Genomic DNA, 22,533 nt, shown 5'->3' with positions numbered 1-22,533 from the left:
TTTAAATTAATTATAATTTGTATATTAATTGATTTAATATATTAAATATTACTATTTCAATTTATATTACAACTATTCTACCACTCCACTTTTTATGATGATGATGATGATGATGATGGTTAATGTCCACTGGGACCAAAATTTGGTCTATTGGACTTAAAGAAACAAATTATTTATTTTGATTTAAGATTTTATTCCTATGCTCAAAAAGCTTGGAGAGAAGCCTCCCGAGCTCATTATAATTTTGATATTGTAAAAGGCTAGGAAGGTCAGTATTGCGACAAAGATTATGAAACTGAGATCTAATGTGGTTATACGCGGGACACTCTAAGAGGAAGTGGTTTTCATCCTCGATGTTCCTATTCTCACAGAGATGGTAGATCCTTTCCATCCATGGTGTTTTAGGAATTTCCCAACGACCTGTTTCACTATGAAGCTCATGAGAGTTCATTCTAATCTTTGCTATATTAATTTTCTTCTTTGAGCTAGTTAAAATAGAGAGATACTTTTGATCTTCTAGGGTAGGGTTGATGACCTTCTTATAATAACTTAATTTTCTTTTAGCCGCTAAATCTTTCTCACACCACATTTTTTCTTTGAACTTAGAAGTAACAATATTTTTAATGTTATTAATGTTTTGCAACGCATCATTCTCGTTGATCTCCCAATAGTTTAACCAGGCCCTCGTGTCTTTATACCACCCCTGTTTGAGCCTTAGGTGGTTTTGGCTGGAATTTAAAGCTAGCTTAGGAAGTCTATGATCTCCTATGTTATTGAGCTTGTGCTTGTACAACAAAAGCCTAATCATAGCTAGGCTCTTGATAGGGGCAAGACCTACTTCTATAAGGAGAATAGGATAGGGTGTATTTCTTTTAATTTTTAGGTTATACATTATAAAACGCTTCTGGATTTGCTCAATCTTTCTTCAGGATTCTCTAGAGATGCTGCAACCCCAAACCTCACATCCATATAGGATAACAAGAGTGACTAAAGTTTCAAAGAGGAACTTCTTTTTATCCCACATTACGAGGTTTGCCGTTTTACAATTATTTTCAAGACCAAAATAAGCTTTCCACCCCCCATTAATCCTTTTCACGATGCTATGGTTCCAATTGATCTTGTGATGAATATCAATTCTTATGTACTTGTAAGAATACACTTCCTCCAAGTTATTATTGTCATACTTAAAATTAGCGTAAGTCTCCTTCTTGGATTTGATAATCATAACTTTTGTTTTGTTAGTATTAACAGTCATACCCATGGTAGAGCAGAAATCCTTAAGAACCCTAAGTTGCTTATCAAGGTCAGATGGGCACCTTGCGAGAAGAACAATATCGTCAGCATAGAGAAGAAGGATGATGACTATCCCAGCTAAGATCGTGCCAGTACAACCTGCTTCCTCTAAATAACCTTTGAGCTTGTCGATGTAAATGCCAAATAGGGCAGGGGAGAGGGGGCAACCTTGTTCAATAATATACGTATGATTGAAAGTTTAAATTTAAAAACAAATCATATGAAACTTAAAGCATAAAGCTTTTATAATAAAAGCTCCCATGCCCTTTGACTTTTAGCCTTTTCGCAATCGCAAGAAACCTTGGATCAGGGTTTTGTTAAAAATGTTGCGATAAGAAACTTCGATACGGTGTAATAATTTTTATTTTATTATTTTATATATATATATATTTTATATTAAATTTTAATTTAATTTAATTAATTAATTTAATTTAAGATTTAATATTAAATATCAATTTTTATTTTGGTTTTATTTTAATGATGTTTAATTAAATTATGAAATTATCTAAAGTGTATTTTCTTATCTAAACTACAGCCACTTTGATAAAAAATAAAAAATATAAACTACAGCCACTTTGACATTTTGAGTTTTCGAGATTAGTAATTTATTTGAAAATAGAAAATTGGAATAAATGACTGAAATCCCGATGCTTTATGATTTGGCTGTATAAGTAAAAAAATGAAAAATGTTAGTAATAACTAACTAGGGGTTAATATTTAAAATAAATGCATTATTGAACTAATTTAATTACAAAAATGGAATATTGTACATTTTACGCATTTTAACCCAGGCTACATAAATGATTAGACTTCAAAGGAGTGCCATTTATAAACCAGTTGACCAAGTGAGGTAAAACAAACATCAATGGAAAGCTTATAAAAAATCAATTTTAACAAAGCAATAAAAAACGAAAGTCTAAAAAATAAAAAATTAACAAAAGCGTAGGATAATCAACTTAATAAAAATCCTAAAAGGCATTTAGCCAAAATTTTATAGAAAGGGTCCCCATTATTTGAAGTGAACAAATAAAAAATAGGGGGTTGTGTTTTACCACAACAATGGCGACACACGGGAGAAGAACCAATTATCTCTATTTGGTATGAATGAGATTTTCCTAAAATCAAAGTAAAACTAATTAAAGAAGAGAAAATTATTTTTTGGAATGCTTGACTAGGTTCATTAATCTAAATAAAAGCAAGAATCATCTCACTGTAATTTTTCTTAAAATTCCTCATAAATTAAAATATTTTAAAACTCTATATCAGTGCTTAATTAGTTGTAGAGATAAAGTAAGAGGTCACTTTACAGCTTAGCTTTTAAAATATACTCATTTGTCACAGGTAGAGACACTACTGCCAGAAAACATCTATAGTCTCGACAGAATTACCTTTTAATCATCAATGATTAAGAATCCCATCTGTTTAAGAATTATTGACCTAGAGATAAATCCATTTATATATGTTTATTTTCTTTTTATTTCTTTTAGTTCTTAAAAGCTATTGTCCTGGTTTGGTAGCGATACAGTTTACAATGCCATTCACTGGTTATAATTGGACTGAATAAGCTGGCTCGTGATGAGACCCATTGTCTTATAATTGTTTGCAATCATAAGCCATTATCCCGATTTGTTTAGTAGTGTTGGTAATGTCAGCCTATTTTTCCCCTGTGATCATGGTAAGCAAGCTCATGATGAGACCTCTTATCTTTTAAGTTTAAATATATTTTTTGGATTACACTCTAGAAAAATAAGACTTTTAGGGATAGGGAGAATCATTGACTCCTTAAGAGTTAAGAATGACAATTTTAGAGTTAAAGGTGCTTTGCTGTAAAGTGTCTTTACTTGGTTAAAAATAACTTTTCTTGACTCATAATAGAATTTTGAAAGATTTTAATAAAGTATTGAAATCTCAAAATGATTACAATTTTGATGAAAAAGAAATTTTTCAGATTTTATGACTTTGTCAACTTCTCTTAATTGGTAATCTCTTCCTTAAGTATGTCTACCTTTATAATAAAAAAACAAAGTTTATTAAGAGATTTTAAGAAAAAGCTAATAGGTGAATATTAACAATTTTTCCCTATGTATGCTGACCATTGTTAGGTAACAAGAAGGCCTTCCATATAAATCATGGCAGAGTCATCAAAATTAAAACTGAAAACCAAAGGAAAAGAATTCTTAATCCAAAGTGAGAAAAGAAATCAGCAAACAAAAATAAAAATGAAGAAATTTAAAAGTGAAAAGGAAAATCCAAGTTTTGAGAGATAAACTCTGACAAGAATGTTTATACCAATGTCTCAACAAAATGAAGTAAAGGAAAATAATCATGTAATCATTCCTTCTTATGTCGAGATTCAGAAAAATTATACCTTACAGAGTTGTAAATGTTTTGGGTTTTAAATAGTAGTGATGATAAAATTCAGCCACAATGAAAAATTTCTGTCTGATGTCAATTTTGTTGTTTCGAAGCATCATCTTAATCATTTTCTAATAAAATGAATGCTTAAAGAAACAAACTAAAGGTTCAGAAACTTCCTAATGTAGCTGTTTCAACGAGGATTATCGCTGCTTCTTGAAATAAAACCAGAAGAAGAGTATAAGACTTCAAAATATGATCTGGCAGAGGATTGAAAGCTTTTATGAAGCGTTGCAAAATACATATTTATATCAACAAAATTTAAAAACAAAACTGAAACTAAAGTAATGAAATGGAAATTAATGAAAGAGGGTACATGGATCTTACCATTGGATAATTGCATTTGATCTTAGTTGAGAGGTATTAGTTTCTCCAATACTAACTGACTTCTTTTTTTAGTTAATATTAAACATGAAGAAGTCAAACTAACCAAAATCCTATAACCCAAAATCATTATTTATTTTATTTAAACTAAAGCAAGCAGTAAAATGTGAAAATAGAATGCTTTGTTTTCAAGGGAATTGAAATTAAAACAAATATATCAGAAATGAGAATGAGAATATGCAGTGATGAATGTTCTCAAAATATTATAAGTTTCATATAAACTCCATGATTTTATAAATTGTCCAAAATTGAGACTAAAGCCAAGATAATGAAATTTAAATGTGAGGATAGAGAGGTCTTTGAATTTCATATTAATTATGGAATTATATATTTAAAACTGAAATATATGAGAAATGAAAATGATTTAAATATGTTGCAAATTTGTCATCAATTGCTTTAGTACCATAGCGGTTACCTAAGATTGCTTTTAAAGTATTTCATACAACATAATGCCTTATCAGATGATTCACATTGCATGTTTCTTCACCATGCTTAAAGTTCAATCTGCAAAATTTCACCTTTACTGATACGCCATATATCAATTAAATGTTAATCGCATAGAGGCATGCGTTGGAGTCTATTGCATTGGAGGTTGCAATGGCAAATTCGCGATATGAGAACATGCGATGAGAATATATGTGATGAGATGGATTGATCACAATATTGAAGAAATGTTATATCGAGGATCGGGGAATGGTCATGTCATGCTTTGTACTTCGCATATCGCACATCGTACATTGCACATTGCAAATTCGGAATTGTGATATGAGTATCAATAAAAACGTAATGAAGCGATTGCGATATCGGGATATCGGAATATTGGAAAATAATCATGTCAGAAATGCCGATATTATTTTGCAATTGCGGTGATGCAATGGATGATGGGGGCTCTTAGGTGGGACTGACTTTGGACCTCAAAAGAAATTGGCGATCAACAAACTTGAGTACAAGATGTAATATTTTTGATACGCCGATATGCGATAAAGAATGGATTCAATAAATTTATTATGAGATTTTAATATCATATCAGATCCGAGACATCAGTACTTTTAAAATTATGCCCCTACCATTATTGCGATTGAATGGAAGCGACATTTTTATAAACTTAATTTAAATTTCATATCGGGTCCAGAATTTTGTGGACATTTCAATATTGATGAAGTCGATTATCAGAGATCGATGATTCAAGATAATGGAAGTATATTCAACTGAAAACCTCTAATATGTGAAATGTGATATGGCATTTTATGAGAAAATGAGTGAGGTAACACATCGGAGGTTTTGCATCAACAATTTGCTATTAGAAAATGCTAAGAGCTACTTCCGATGAAATATTACGATACAAATGGTTGTGATATGGATGATGTGATATCGGAATGAAATAATTGACGAAGATGAGCGAGATGGGAATATTGTGAATATATATTCACTGTAGTATCAACAATATGAAAATCAAGTTGAAATGTTTCTGATATGAATCCTGCGATATTGTTTTAAATTTCATTTGGGTTCTCTAATGAATAAAAGCAAAGTTAAAGAATGCTCAAATTCTAATGAATCACAAATAAAATTTCTCTGAACCTGTTGCAAATTTTAAATGGGTTTGCTGCTTACTTCAATTTTTGAAAAAAAAATGAAAACCTGCAAATAAAACAGAACAAGAATAAAAAAAAAAACTAAGGAAAAAAGAAACTAATAATAGATGAAAATGAAATTGTAAATGCATATTTGGAAGGAAATTCTCTATAGATTTTACCTCATGAATCTTCAAATTCTTCCTTTGATTTATCAAAATTCTAACTTTGTTCAAAATCATCTCATTATTTATTCTAAATTAGAGTGGGCAATCAACTTAAGGGAAATCATTTACTCATGTTCAGGGAATTTGAAATTCATAGAATTCAACAGAAATGAAAATATGCTTCCTTTTGAATTGAAACAGTAATTATTATCTCTGTTCATTCTGAATTAATCTTGATTGAAATTGGTATTGTTATAGCGGCTGTTCAATAATGTCTTTAGTAAAATAAATATGATACATATTACAACATCAAATAATAAACTAAAGATCAGAATATGATAAAGCCACTAATTATGAAAGAATATAATTACAGATTTAAATGTGTGCACACAGTAGCATGGACACCCTTAAGGTTATTTTAACCAACTTCGAGGAAAATAACATAAACTTCATGTGATTAATGAGATCATGAAGCTTTGTATCCTCAAAACCTTTAATAAATTAATTTCAAAAGAAAATCTTATAAGGACATCTCGAAATGGAGAAAATTGGCTGAGGTAATGGGTGCCAGGTGCATACTCAATTAAATTATATCAAGACATTATTCGAAATAGGAAAAAATGTATTCATGGGTAGAGGTATTGCTGCAAGAGATTTTTTGATTTAAAAATGGGAAGCAAGAATAAAAAAGTTTCTAATGAGAAAAAAATGTTTCATTGAAAATGTATATGATATGAGAAGACCTGATTGCTTTGCTTTATTTATATCTATAGAACAATTGAAAATAAATTAACTACATTAATTCTACTTTTATTCTAACCATATGCAGGAAAATGGCTAGGTATAGTTATATTTCCAGTGTAACCATTCTCATTTTAATTCCTGCATATATGTTCAGTTCAAATGTTAGTAATAAAAATACAAATCTAATTGAACTAAGAAAAATAAATCTGTAAGTAGAATTTAGAGTTATTATTAGCAACTTAATTAAAATCTCCTTCTTTTGAAATTTCTTTTCCAGTGGAATACCAATTGGATCATAAAAATCTGGATGGGCTTCCATTAAGAATTGGAAAATGTTCAAAAGAAGAGATGAAAAGCTAGATTGTGGATATGAGCTTTTAAATTCAAAGGCCTGGAAAAAATTGTTAGTGTTATGTGTAAGTGTTAAACTATTAACAATATTTCTTGAAGGAAAAATTTTCAAACACTTTTCAAATAGGCTAATGAAAAATGGATGGAAATCTGTCAAATAATATGGAAAATTATTAATTGGATTAGATTGCTGGCCAGATTGTAAAAATAAATTCTCTTGTTGACACTGCCTTTGAGAAGATTGAAACTTTTGATAAAACATTAGCATTGATTGAAATTGAAATATTAATAGCTTTTGATGTTCATGATTATAATATGAAACTTTAATTTTCTAATAGGGCAATGCATCAATTGAGTGTTCACTATTAAAGTGTTCAATATGTCAGCGTAAAGTGTCAAAAAATATATTAGAAATAAAATTAGAAAACAAATCTAAATTTAAACAAAATAAGTGAAAAAGAAAAAATAAAATGAAATCACTATTAGTACAACTAATGTTACAACACAATTGGAATTGCTTTGAAATAATTTATTTTTCACGAGGATTGACTAGAATTATGGAATTTGAGTAATTGCCAATTCCAACTTGTGAATTAGAAAGAGAATTATGATTATGAGTATGAATGAGAGTTTGATCATGATATGAATCATAAATTGGAATGTTTTTTCAAATAGTGAAATCACGAAGATAATTTTCTGCTCTAGAATGAGGATTGGTTGGAACAATTTCTAAATTGAAACGTTCCTCATTCTCAGATGTTTTTTGAATTTTCTCATGAGGATAGAAATCAATATCCTCAATGTCAGAGTAATTATCATAAACGACTTCACAATATTCTCTGGAATTTCCTTCGATCTTGTTCAACATAAAACAAGGAGGAATAAAAATCTCATGTTCATTAATGGCAAAAGAATGATCAATAATTGTTTCTCTATCTTGATAAAAACTTGTTGGTAATTCATTTAGATCATCCTCTTTATTTTCTGAAATATCATTAATACCAAGAGGGAAAAAATTACCATCATTAAAAATATCAGGATAAAGGGAAAAATGTGAATCTGAAATAATGCAATTAAAAATGTCTCTGTTTGAGAACTCTTGTACATTATGCTCATTGTAAATTTCAGATTGTAGATCATTCCTTTGTCTACTCGTGCTTTCTTGAAGAAGGTTGCTTTGCCGCTCTGATTTTGGCATTTTTCCATCATGAAAGAATTCAGAAATTTGTACAGCAGTTTGTGTGTTATTGGTTACTTTGATTGCTACTTGTACTTAATAATTTGCAATCTGATTTTCTGAATTCACTGCAGAGTAACTTTCAGATTTCAAGGCTGCGCTTTCTCAAAAATTGCTGTTGTTATCTTCTTGCATTTTATTAGAAATATTTTCTAAGCTTTGTGAGACCATTTCATCATAATTTATTTTCACATCCTTATTGGAATTTTCATTTATGTTGGAAGGGGATGGAACAAAGCTTAAACTAATTTGATACGGATTTGGAATGGGAGGAAGAGAGCAAATATGTTCAAACCAATCTAGTGATTCTTCTTCTATAGGTTTATCTTTGACTTTAAATCTTAAACAATTCAAATGAAATCGAATATTAAAATCTCTAACAGACTCATTTTCAAATCTTCATAGATATTCAGTTTCCTCACATACCTGTTTATAATTATAATAGTCAAATTTATAAATGAAAATTGTAACAAAATGATCCCAGCTGTGAATTGATGCAACTGGAAGAGTTCTACACCAGTTTCTGGCTTTTTCCGCCAACGTGAGAGTAAAAATTCTGCATAAAATGCCTTCATTGATTCCTTGAAAATTATAATTTGAAACATTTTGAATAAATTGAAAGACATGATTAAAAGCAGAAGAATTCCTCTTACCATTAAACTTTACCTGAGACAAGAGTCTTACCACTTCGGGTAGAGTATTGGAAGATGCACGTCCATGGATACAACTCCAAATTGGAAGTTTAAGAGGAGCCATTGTGATTTAAATAAAATGTTAAAATTGAAAAGACTCCAATAGACAACAAGTTTCAGGCCCTCCTTTTAGCGCCAAAATGTTGAAGCCTTGAAAATCATTGCTACAACATGGGGGATGACCACCTGGTCTGGACTTTAAATCAACTCTTTTTTCGTTTCAAATGGTGGTTCTCACTGGTTCAACTAGGTCCAGTTACTTTCTCTCAATCTCCAATGACTTTAAAATGTAACTTTCATTCACCAATGGAGAAGAGACATCAGATCAACTCTCTTGCTGATTAGAGAAGAAAGTGATCCTTAAGCTGATTTAGGGCTCAACCAATCCACTACTAAAGTTTGTCTCTTTGGGAAGAGGTCTTAAAATAATGTAGAAATTAATATAAATGCAAATTTATTCTTGGATGCAAGCAAAATAAACTATCTTAATCCTATCTCAATTAGGTAGATATAGATCTAACCCAACCAAGAGCAAGACATTTAAAGTATTGGGATTTAAATATGTCTGGCTTATAATGAATATCAAGTTAATAAAGTAATTCAATTAACTGACATTATGAATACTGCACACATCCTATTGAGACCTCTTAACTGAAACAAACAATCAACAACACTCAGGAAGAAGTTCACAAAATGATATTGATCATTTAATTAGTAACTTGAATAATTAAATAATAATATGCGGAAGAAGTTCGCAACATATCACTATTCAATAAATTAGTTCTAAGAGACAAATTTTTGAGTAAATAGTTACTCAGAAATCAGAATTCAGCCCATGAGAGCAGAGATAAATAATAACAAAAAATAGAGACAAATTACCCATACCGACAAAAAAGTACAAATATGAAAGTAAATTGAGACATTCCTGTCATCATAAAATAAAACCATCATTAAAATAATAGTATTCGAAATACCAATTTATTGAATCCGTTTCTCCAGCTCTGGTCTCTAATAGTCCTTTACAATGCCTGAGCTTCTGCTTTCAAAAGCAGAGTTACAATAGTGCAAACTCTGTTCATTATACATAATTCAGAATGTAAAAGAAAAACCTCAATAATCTCCAGATCTGAGATTCCACTTCTCTCACCTACAACTCTAAATCCTTATTACAAAAGTTCTTTTAGAATTTCAGAATTGCAGAGGAGAGCAACCCCTAATTACATTATGCAATCTGCCATTTATAATATTTCCAAAGGTATTTTTGAGAGGAAAGTTTGTTGAAGAAAAATCTGCCCAATCAATTTTATTTGCTCAAAATTACCATATTTAATTGCTCGAGCATTCTCATTGATTGAAATCCTTTTCTCCATATCTTTTCTACTATTTTTCTGCAAAAAGAAATCAAATAAATTAAGATGCAACCATAAAATCAAAATGCTATTTCTAGCATTAAAACAAGTCCAATCAAATGCAATTAATTAAATAATTGAAAATAAAATATAAGCTTTCTATTGATGTCTGGGATGATTTAATTGGCCAAGGATATCATTGACGAATGGATTTGCATTCAGAAGAGGCTTGTACAAATGAAAATGCAGAAAATAGAACTCAGAAAATTGATTTTGTTTTAAAAATTCGGAGCTTGATCTTCTGCCTAATTGTTGACTCAATAAATGACTAACTCTGTTAGTGAAACCTCCTCAGAAATGTTCTCCTTGATTTTATTTTTCCAATGAGCCGTCCTGGGCCTCATTTGGCCAAGTAAAACTCAATCTATAAGCCTCCAAAGTTGATGAGTCAAATCTGACATAATTCTGGAATTTCTGTTGCTGGGCTAAAAATAAAAATTTTCAATTAAAAGCTCTAATCTTAAATTAAACTCTATTTATCTGATAATTAATTCTAATTTAATTGTTAATCATAAATTAAATTAATTATTTAATAAACTATTTATTAATTAATATTAATCTAACTAAAATATTAACTATTTATAAACTAATTACTATTGGTTTAATTTTAAATTAATTATAATTTGTATATTAATTAATTTAAAATTTAATATATTAAATATCAAATAACTATTTCAATTTATATTACAACTATCCTACCGCACCTTTTTATATGTATGATTGAAAGTTTAAACTTAAAAACAAATCATATGAAACTTAAAACATAAAGCTTTTATAATAAAAGCTCCCATGCGCTTTGACTTTTAGCCTTTTCGCAATCGCAAGAAACCTTGGATCGGGGTTTTGTTAAAAATGTTGTAATAAGAAATCTCCGATGCGATGTAACAATTTTTTTTATTATATATCTATATATATATATTTTTTTCTAAATTAAGACTAAATCTATTAAGTGAAAATATTGTACAAGAGGGTACATCTCAAAGAAGCAAGAACCGGCAACCGGAAATGACAGACCTATCAACCTCGGTTCCGGAGAAGGAGCTATGCAAACAAGGAGCTACAACAAGACACTAGAAGCTGAGAGAAACAAAGTGAACTACCCTGCGAGGGTAGAGGTTTCAACACGAGGTTTTTTCCCTTTTCGATTTTTGACTGCAACCCAACCATTTTGAGGTGGATGGGCGATTGCAACTTGAAGATTGGGATCCCCCGCCGGGGTTCCCTCCTTGGGGAAGCTCTCTTTTTCTGAATCTGAGGAGGAGGACAAATGGACACGTTTCTGAGCAATGGCTAAGTCAGAGGAAGGCGCCAAACCATCTGTGGCGGGGGCCACGGGCGATGGGACCTGTTCCAATTCTTCATCGCTGTCTTCATCTTCAGAGCTGGAGGAACCAGGATCCACCACTGGAGGAGGAGAGCAGGGAGTCCAGCGTTTGGGCTTGGGCTTGGAGGCATTGGCTTTTCTCTTTTTTGCCGGTCGAGATGGACATGTATTCTGCAAATGCCCAGATTGATGGCAATGGCGGCATCGAAAAGCTGTATTCTCGTAGTCCAGAGTCTGGGTCCAGACAAGGTCGTTTATCTTGAGGTTGATTTGTTCTGGAAGACCTTTGCTCAGGTCTAACTCCGCACATATTCTTGCATATGAGTAGAGACCTTTAGATTCTCGCCATAAGTCTCCACAGAGGAAGCTGCCCAAGGTGTCTCCTATAACTCTGAAGACACGAGTATTCCATAGGTGGGCAGGAAAGTTTGGAAGCCGAATCCATACCGGAGTCTTGGTGATGGTTGCAGTAGCTGGATCGAAGTCTGGGAACCAAGGAGTCAAGAATAACCCTGCATTTCCCATGAACCAAGGGCCCTCTTCTAAGGCCTTTTCATAGTGCTTACTGTCTTTGAATAAAACAATGAAATAGCCTTTCGAACAGAAAAAGATCTTACAGTGATGTGTCCAGTTTGCATGTATCCATGCATAGAGATCCTGAGAACGCGGCCACAAACCGTTAAATCTGCAAATGATGGCTCTTTCAACAAACTCTTGTTGCTGGGAAGCCAGGTCTTCATGAATGAATTCAACAAAGGGAACCTCTTCGATCTTGTCAACCAGGAAGACCTTAGATTTAGGGGCTTCCGGTGGTTTGGGGTTCTCAGAGTGGACTGCATCCTTGTATGAGAAAGGCCGGGTAGAGGAAGATTGCCCCCCTGCACCTCCTCTTAAACGAAGGTTCGCCACCACCACGCTGTTCCTGGAAATGCTGTAAGCAGAGAGAGGAAGATGGTCTTCAAGTTGTTTACCTTGAGAGAGAAGTCGCAGAAGGCTGGATGGAATCCCCAATCTGCATTCAAGCTGCAGTTTGAGTTCCTGCACCAGATCTGAAGGGCTCACCCATTGCATGCTGGTTCTGCCTGAAGGCTGAGAAATAAGAATCTGAAAGGGGTCAGATATAGGCCTGGATCCCATGTCAAAATGATTACAGATCTCTGGATCTGGCCAGAGCATGGCTTGCTCTGCCTGCTGGGTGATCAGATCTGGCCCATCGCTGTCAGATCTGAGGCTGCGAATTCCTTTCTAAGAGTGGTTGTTCGCCCCAGAACCAAGTGGAGACCATGCGAGTGATGAGGTCCACTGCTCTGGTTCATGGCAAAAGCCCTCATTTATTTGACAGACCGAGACCCTAATGGCAGGAGCAAATCTTCCGTGAAGGCGTGGGGAACTCGGGCTGTGCTTGCTGCAGCCGTCCTGAGGTCTGGGCAGCTTAGCGTGAAGGATGGCTGTAATAGCCCGCGCTGCCGTAGGTGGAGATCGAAGCCCCCGTTTGAGTTTAGGCTGAGCAGGATCTTCCTCGTCAACGGCAGAGGACCGAAGCAAAACGGAGGCCGAGGGCGCTGAGACGGCGGCGGCTGAAGAATGCAACTTCAAGAGCAGCGTTCTCTGTATTGATCTCGCATTATCGTTTGCTGCAGGGCGGAGCATGGGCCAGGCGGCGTCCGGAACAGGGGAGGCGGCCACGACTTGGCTAGGGTTCATCATCGGCCCGTAGAAACTCTCCTCGCAAGCCCTCTGGTTCGAACAAATTATTACACTAAGGTGTTTTATTAAATAATCCTTTCGAAATGACACCTTAAGCATACTTGTTTTAAATGGGCTCAATAATGTATGTATATATATATATATATATATATATATATATATATAATTAATTAATTATATTTTATATAATAATTAATTTAAGATTTAATATTAAATAGCAATTTTTATTTTGGTTTTATTTTAATGATGTTTAATTAAATTATGAAATTATCTAAAATGTATTTTCTTATCTAAACTACAACCACTTTGATAAAAAATAAAAAATATAAACTACAACCACTGACATTTTGAGTTTTCGAGATTAGTAATTTATTTGAAAATAGAAAATTGGAATAAATGACTGAAATCCAGATGCTTTATGATTTGGCTGTACAAGTAAAAAAAATGAAAAATGTTAGTAATAACTAACTAGGGGTTAATATTTAAAATAAATGCATTATTGAATTAATTTAAGTACAAAAATGGAATATTGTATATTTTACGCATTTTAACCCAGGCTACATAAATGATTAGACTTCAAGGGAGTGCCATTTATAAACCAGTTGATCAAGTGAGGTAAAACAAACATCAATGGAAAGTTTATAAAAAATCTATTTTAACAAAGCAATAAAAAACGAAAGTCTAAAAAATGAAAAATTAACAAAAGCGTAGGATAATCAACTTAATAAAAATCCTAAAGGGTGTTTAGCCAAAATTTTTATAGAAAGGGTCCCCATTATTTGAAGTGAACAAATAAAAAATGGGGGGGTTGTGTTTTACCACAATACAAGGTTATGCAAGAATTTCATGCAGGAGATTATGGAGGACACCTATATTGGAAAACAAATATTGACAAGATTCTAAGGGAAGTTTTTTACTGGCCCACCATTTTTGTAAATGTCTAGAAACTTGTGACTTTCTGTCACAAGTGCCAAATATTTGAAGATAAAAGAAAACTCTTACCATTACCTCTCAAACTCATCTCCATAGAAATGATTTTTCAACAATGAGGTTTAGAATTCATTGGGGAAATTCACCCATCCTCCTCATCCCAACATAAATGGATTTTGATAGCCACTTATTACTTTACTAAATGGATAGAAGCCATCCCTTCTAGACAAGCCACAGACTCTGTCATTATCTCATTCTTTGAAAATAATATCCTTTCAAGATTTGGATGCCCCCAAAAGCTCATTATTGATAATGCAACTGCTTTTAAATCTAACAAAATGATAAACTTTTGTAACAAATATCACATTAGCCTTGGCCATTCCATTGCCTATTACCCTCAAGGTAATGGAATTGTAGAATCCTCAAATAAAAGCCTTGTTAATATCATCAAGAAATTGTTGGAAGACAACGAAGACATGGAACAAAAAGTTGGTAAATGCCTTATGGGAAGATAGACTAAATACCAAAAATTCCATTGGTACATCTCCTTATCAGCTAGTATATGGAATGGATGCTGTTTTTCCATTCTCTTTAGGAGTGCCAGTGATGAAAATCATTCAAGAGTTGCAAGTAGAACCAAATGATATCTAAAGAAGGATAAATCAGACAATACATTTGCAGCAAACTAGAGAAGAAGTCTATGTCAAATCACAAGTCGTCCAGGACAAAATCAAAAATATTTTTGATAAAAAGACCAAAGCTGATGATTTTTACATAGGTGATAAAGTTCTTAAATGGGATTATAGAAGAGAAGAGAAAGGTAAACATAGCAAATTTGATTTCCTATGGAAAGGCCCTTACATCATTTATGGTTACAGAGGTAACAATGCATTTTTCTTGAGAGAATTAGATGGAACAGAGCTACCAGGAGGACCTGTCAATGGTAGAATGCTGAAGCACTACTTATCCACAGATTAATAGTGGTTCAATTTACTTTTCTCATTGTATATAATATTGCAGAGTTTAGATTGGATTGGATAGTAATATTTTGAGGTTGAAACCTGGAGAGAAGGCCCTGAGCTTTGAAAGGTCCACCATCATAACTATGAAGTAAAGTAGATTACAGAGGAGAAGTCACAAGGCAAACAAAGTTAGAATTTAAAAGGCTACTGATCTTAAAGTTCTTAACATTTCAACAAGAAATGCCATCCCCATGCGGAGCCACTATTATGGTCCTATAATAATAGGATTCAAAATTTTGAATTGGCTATGGTTAGTCTTGTAACATTGTACATACTTTTGCTTTCTGCAAAATGATTTCCATATTAAAAGTTAAAAACATGTAAAGAGGGTATGTCCTAAAAGAATAATCAAAGAACAAAAAGAAAGAAAAAAGATTTAAAAAATGAAAAATATGAACCCTAAAAAGAAATAAAAATAGATCATGAAAGTGTGCAAATTCAAATGCCACTCCTTTTGCTTTAGTTTGTAAAATAAAATTGTGGCAGATTGTCAAAAATGCCACAATCCATGATGGTCAAATAGCTTAATCTTGACTCATTCATGCTTTAAATTTCATATTGATAGATAGAGAATAAAGATCTAGCCAAACTGTTTAACCTTGGAAGATCAGTAGTTAGGTAGAAAATAAAAATGAGCTCATCAGTTTAATCTGAGCCTTTGGAAGTTGTAAGGTTAGAATTAGATAGTTTTCTTATCAAAAGAAAAGGAAATAAAGGATCAGCAATCTCAAATGCACCCACTAAAATGAAGAAAAAATGTTAGGGTAAATAAAGGGTAGGTAGAAGAAATATGGAAAATGCACAAGGTTACTAAGTCAAAAGCACATTTATCATGCTTAATCCTATGTTTCATGTGCAGGAAGAATTGTGAGAAAGAAATGATATTCACCAAGTTTGTTTACTAATTTCTCCTCATTTCACTACACCCCCATATACTTATTTGCTAATTTCCCACATTATCCCTTCACTACTTTTAAATACCCTTTTCCCCTCATTTTGACCTTTACCCCTTGCTATCCCTGCGCATTATCTAATTAACATATTTATATTTCTTTGATACCCTTTTAACCCACCAACCCTAGTGCAGTTGAAAAACCCCGCCACATAACCCATGGTCCCATCTTATTACCTGCTGCTTATATTAAAAAACCCGACATTATGTGCTAATTAATTACATTTCTTTATAATTAAACCCCAGGCCCTGTCGACCACTGTCCCGACTTTCGTTCATGCAACTCAGATGTGTGATATCCCTTCGATCTTCTGCCCCCAGATCCAACGGTCTACAACCATATTGCGCGGATTCACTGTCCGACCGTTAATGTCTGAGAGCACGCGAGATTCGCAGTTTTGGCCGAGCGCTCTTTGGCTACATGGCAGCACCATGTTACATCGCGTGTTCACAAAAAATACCGCTCGCCATCCAAAAGTGGTCCCATGGTGCATAAAAACACCTCCCCGCCTAAACCGAAAACTTCCCACTGTTCATTTTATAATTTCCGCGCCAAAATGTGACCGTTATCGGTTAAAAGGTTGAAAAAGCCCCAATTCGCTCTTTTCTTGCATTTTCACTGTAAACCTCTGCTAAGCCATTTGCGACACCCTGAACCTCTGTGCGACCAAATTGACCACCTTTTGCCACCTGAAGATGCTGTGGATACCCAATTGAAGCAACCAATTGACAGTTGAAGCCTCAGTACCTTCTGCAGTTACCACAGAACCCCTCTGCACGCCAAATCACCAATTTCCAGGTATTCTTGGAAAAAACCAGAACGACCCTTGAATTTGAAAACAGACAGCTAAAATTAAGTGGTTAATTAATTGAATTAATTAAGAAACCTTCCTAAAATTGAAGAAAAACTTATTTGTACATCCCAAACCCTTTTACAGACTGTGATTACCCTCCCACTGATTCTAGAGCTTCTAAAATTCACTCCTGAAACCACTGAAAGCCTAATTCAATTTAGTAATCCCAATAATGGCTTCCTAAAACTCTCTGAACATAAGACCTCTACAAACCCCTCACCTGGACATTGATCACCTTGCCTTAGCATACTGAGACTTTCAAATTAAGGACACTGCTTCCCCTGCCTACCTACTAAAACTCCACTGTTGGAGTAAAGACAAATTCTTAAACCAGAACGATGACATTCACCTTTGGGAGTCCAATTTGCTGAAGTACTATTTCCCATAGGTACACCCATTCCTAGAAATCATCCACTTCTTTCAAGCTTGCTACATTTCCAGCCAAAGAGCCATTGCCACCCCTGACCAACAAGTTTTGTTCACCATTACAGCATAATCCATTAACCAAATGCTACAAATCCAGCCAAGCCAAAATGAGACCCCACTTTCAATTGAAGGCTTGCTTGATCTCTACACCAAGCTAGACATACCCAAGAAAGCTCAGATTATTCAAACTTTCATCATTAAAGAGTCTCACACTCCAACAAATAGTCCTCCTTATGCTGCCACCATTTTTTCTGAGAGAGGCAGACAAATTATTACCATGCTCTCTTTCATTTTAGGATACACCACATATGAGCATGTGGATGAGGTTTTTCTGGATTTCCTCTCTATCTTTTTGCCCAGGCAAGCCTCCTGCTATAATGTATAACTATGTTCAGTTCATAGCAGACAGAATGCATGAACAATTCATTAGACTACCAAATGAGAGAGTTTTTAAGTACTCTTCAATTTTGTTTCATATGTTCCTCTACTATCAGTCATACAGGTTTCCAATCAACATCCAGAAGTTGGACACTGAAGGCAATCCAAGATTAGTCATCTATTGGACACCAGTGATCCAACAATACTCCACTATTTTTTCCTACAAAGACTTCATTGATTCATTTGTGCATCCTATTGTAAACATGATAACTAGTAGCTATCAACCTAGGATCAGTCAGGAAATTAAAAGGGTTTTAGAGTTGGCGAATAACAGTAAAGTGGGAGACTAGTATTTATACCAACACCACACAGAGATAAGGATATATGGATGCCAATTGGCTCCCTACAAACTGCACAAATACCTCCCCATGAGGTTATCTGCATTAAAGTACTTTAGGCAGATAATAAACTCTGATGAAGTTAACTTCCTGGTAGCCAAGAAGAGAAATCAATTCAAAATGAAAAACCAATTGGGCCCCTTTATTTGTAATAATAGGGAATCCAGACCAAAGGAAGATAAGATTCTACAACAGATGAAAATTAAGAATAGTTTTATGTGGCAGTATGACCCTCATGGAGTCATAAATAAACTAAGGCTCAAAGTCAAATTGGGCCCTTTCATACATCATCCCAGGCCATACGTTGAGAGATTTGCCAACCAGTCTGAATGGTTGGAAAACACTTTGATAGACATGGACAATATTGTAGTTGATGTGGAGAATACATTAATTGATGTGGAGAAGAAGATTGACACTTGTCCCTTTCTGTAGGTTCCAGACCTAGAAGAACCAATGAATATTCTTCCCCTTTACAGACTCCAGCAAATGAAGACAAAAATGCAAAGAGAACCAGGGAAGAAGGTTCTAGTTCAGCCATGGAAACCACAGATGAACAATTTGAGATGAATTACAGGAAGAGGCCCAAGCTTAATCCTATAACTGAACAGGAAGACACCATTGACTCAGTGGAAATCACTGACACTGACACAATGGTGAGAAGAAGCAAAGGCCCATCAGCTTTAGGAGAAACACACCAGACCTTTACCTCAAATACCCAACTTATTAAGAGACAACTCAGCATTGAGGTCTCTTCATTCACTAGGCCTGTGGATAAAGAGAAGGATATCAAATATAGATACATGGAAATTAAGTTGAGGAATGAGAAATTGAAGTTTGAGACTTATGCCCAATATTTCAAGTACACACTTGTAAATCAAAACAGGTTGATGTCAGCCTTTGACATAAAGACATGGAAAATGCCGATGACATTCATGCAACCTACAGTCTAGCAGCCAAAATCATCAGCAGACTATAGGAAAACAAATTTTGAGGTTTTGGCTAGGGATGTCCACCCGATTGACCAAGTTGAGTTTCACAAACAGGCTGGTGTGATGATCTCCATGACAAGTAAGGCTATGACTGCACACAAACTTCAAAGTTCATTGGAAAATATCACTGCACAGTACAAGCTGGAAAAGGCCTCCTCACAAGAAAAGGATAACAGAATCAAGTCACTGGAAGACTTGGTGATTGAGCTTGGACATGATCTCAATGATGTCAAGGCTATAGAGAAGTTGATAAAGAAAAATAATGAGGGTATTGTTGCTCTCAGAAAGCAACTGAAAATTCCTCATTCAGAGCACCCATAGACAAAAGAGGTCTTAGAAAGCCAAACTCATCAGGAGGAAACCATGGACCTTGTTCTCTAACTAAATGTTCAGTTGAAAGAGATGGTGAAGGAGTTGGACAGCTTGATACAACTGAAGCAAGCTAACCTTGAGATTGCCACTGTCACTGTCATTCCAACAGTCACTACACCAGTACCATCCACCTTGGAAGCTTCATTGGCTCCTACAACTCCACTAGCTACAACACTCCTAGCTGCAACAACATCTACATCTGCAACAGGTTCGACAATAGCAGCAACTCAACCAGGTGACGAGGCAAGTAAATTAGTCAAAGCAATGGGAGACATGTCCATTCAGTGCACAAAGATAAACAAGCTTAAGGAAAAGATAACAAGTCTAGAGAATGATAATAAGCTTGCCCAGATTATGCACAAGGAGGAAGTTCAGAAGTCAACCAGGTTGACTAAAAGGATGAAGAGCTTGGAAAAGGAATTGACATTAAAGGAGCCACTTGGCCAAGCCAAATAACAGTTATGGGCCAATATCATTGACTTTGTCAATGATATTTGACCATCCGTTCAAGTCATCTTTGAACAAATTGACTTAGTTAGAGAGGCTATAGAAGCCATTTAGAGAGTTAAGGCAGAATTGGGAGACATGCCAAAAGAAGCCACTAGAATAATCCATTTACTCAACTCTAAAAACAAATATGAGTTGCAGGAACTGGACATACTTGATAGGACTGGCACCTTACTAGAAGTAAAAAAGGTTCTCACCAAGAGGAATTTGATGATGAAACTTGAAGACAAATGCCAAACCATGCAGTTGGCTATAGATAGGTTCATGGTAAAGTTTGATGTTTTGAGGTAGAAAGGTATGCCAAATCCCTTGGTGATAAATGACAAATTGATGCCATAGGAAGACTACAACAGAAGGATAAGAGAGGTGGCAAAGGATCAGGTAAATACTTCCTCTATGAAGGGGATGCCTACTAGAAAGGTGATTTATCAGACATTTGAGAACCTATTTTACCTCTAGCATGAGGTAAAACACCTTTTTATGAACAGACCCACTTTTACTAAGTATACAGAAGCAGATGAGATTTACAGGAAAATGGTAAATATCAAATTACCAGATGCAGATATGTGGGAGAAGTTAAGTGACTTGCTGTAAAAATGCATAGTCAAAATGTAAAAATGAACAGTAAAAGTGAAAACAACACAGTGAAAGTAAAATGACAGATCATCCAGGTGAAAGAGTTCCAGGTAAAGTGTATCAGTTGAGAAAATGCAAAGTAAAAAGGAAAAGTAAAAAGGCAAAGTTGAGAAAAGGCAAAGTAAAAAGAGCAGTGAGTGTGAAGACCAAAAACTAGGTAGAGAATAAAGAGCAAAATATCAAAACATAAAGACAACGCAACCAAATAAATAGGGACAACATACAACAGTTGAACATCTGTCTCTATCTTCTTGCATGACTATATTTCTTTCTCCTAGATTAATTCCCAAGACAATTTGGGATATTTTGTAAACTATTTTTGTATAAATACTTAATAATTCGAAGTATTGAGGGTGGATTACTAGACATTTGTAGAGTTGTATTGATCAGAAACTTGAGGGTTATTGTACCAATTTTTCAAGTCAGCAGACTGGACTGAGTAATAAAGAGATTGCATTATAGGATTCATGTGTTGAGCTATTATAGTGAAGTATTTTCTTTGTCAAATTTGTTATTTTCTTATGTATCTCACAAACTTATATGTTATCTAAAGTGAATGAATTAACTGGAAATTTATTTCAAAATTTGTTTAAGTACACTCTGTCTTGAACAATTAATCATTTCTATGTTTTCTTCTGATATCCGGATCTGAGAATCCTTAATTTCTCTCCCATCCCGGTTGACCTCCTTCACTTCTTTCATAATCTGGTCTAAGGAACCCTTAATTTCTCCCTTGATCCAATTGAAAACCACTTCACCATCCCAGCCTTAAGATCTGAAATAACTCAGCTACCTTGCCCTGTAGACACTATTTTTAGAACTTGATCCAGTGCTGTTTGCTTGATATTTGAACCCATAGCCCAATGGTAAAAGACATCACTCTATCCATCTATGTAAGTAATCCCACCACCAAATCAAAATCAAAACCCAAGTACAAACATAACTAGCCTAAAATAAATTAACTAAACAAAGTTAAATCATAAAGAGAGAGCCCTCTCTGAGCATTAGGAAGGCTAGATCCTAATCTCCAAAGTAGGTTTGTGGTTACCTCTATCATTTCTTTCCTAACAACTCTAGAGAAATTTTGGAGTGATAACAAGGCGCACACTTCAAAATGTATATAGACCATTCTACTCTAAAATACTTGGTCAATAAGCCTATGTTGGGGGGGGGGGGGGGGGAGTTTGTAGGTGGTTGTTGCTATTCCAAGAGTATGATTTTGAGGTGATCCTGAAGCCCGGATGCCTGAATGCTCGTCCTGATCACCTATCTAGGATTGAGACTTGTGATGAGCCTACAAGTCTGGAAGAAGGGTTGCCTGATGCACAACTCTTTGCTGTTCGTGTTGCAGAGGATCACTTTGTAGATATAATTCAGTTTTTGTTTATAGGAACAACACTGGAAGGATATTCGACACAACATAAGAAGGAATTGGTGGTTCGCGCGACTGACTTCTCTGTGATCGCTGGAAACTTATAAAAAATGGGCTCTAGTGAGATACTGTGTCGATATGTCCCAGAGTATGAAAGACCAAGTATTTTGGCAGAAGTGCATGTGGGAGTAGCGTGAGGAAATCATGTAGGTAGAGTGATTGTGCATATTTCTTTAGCTGCGTAGTGCGCCAAAGGAGTCCAGTACAACTGGGCTCAGGGAGGCCTAGGATGAGGGCAAGGTGTTTCATTATGCCTAGTTGCTATTTCTGTTAGTATTGGTGAGATGGAAGACTCTGGAAGATAGTTAGTTTCCTCCTCAAGAGACCGACCTTTCGAAGG

This window comes from Pinus tabuliformis, chromosome 9, assembly GCF_031772625.1.
Source record: "Pinus tabuliformis cultivar Carrire ecotype Pingquan chromosome 9, CPIR1, whole genome shotgun sequence".
Classification (NCBI taxonomy): Eukaryota; Viridiplantae; Streptophyta; class Pinopsida; order Pinales; family Pinaceae; genus Pinus; species Pinus tabuliformis.
Note: the sequence above shows the minus strand (reverse complement) of the source record.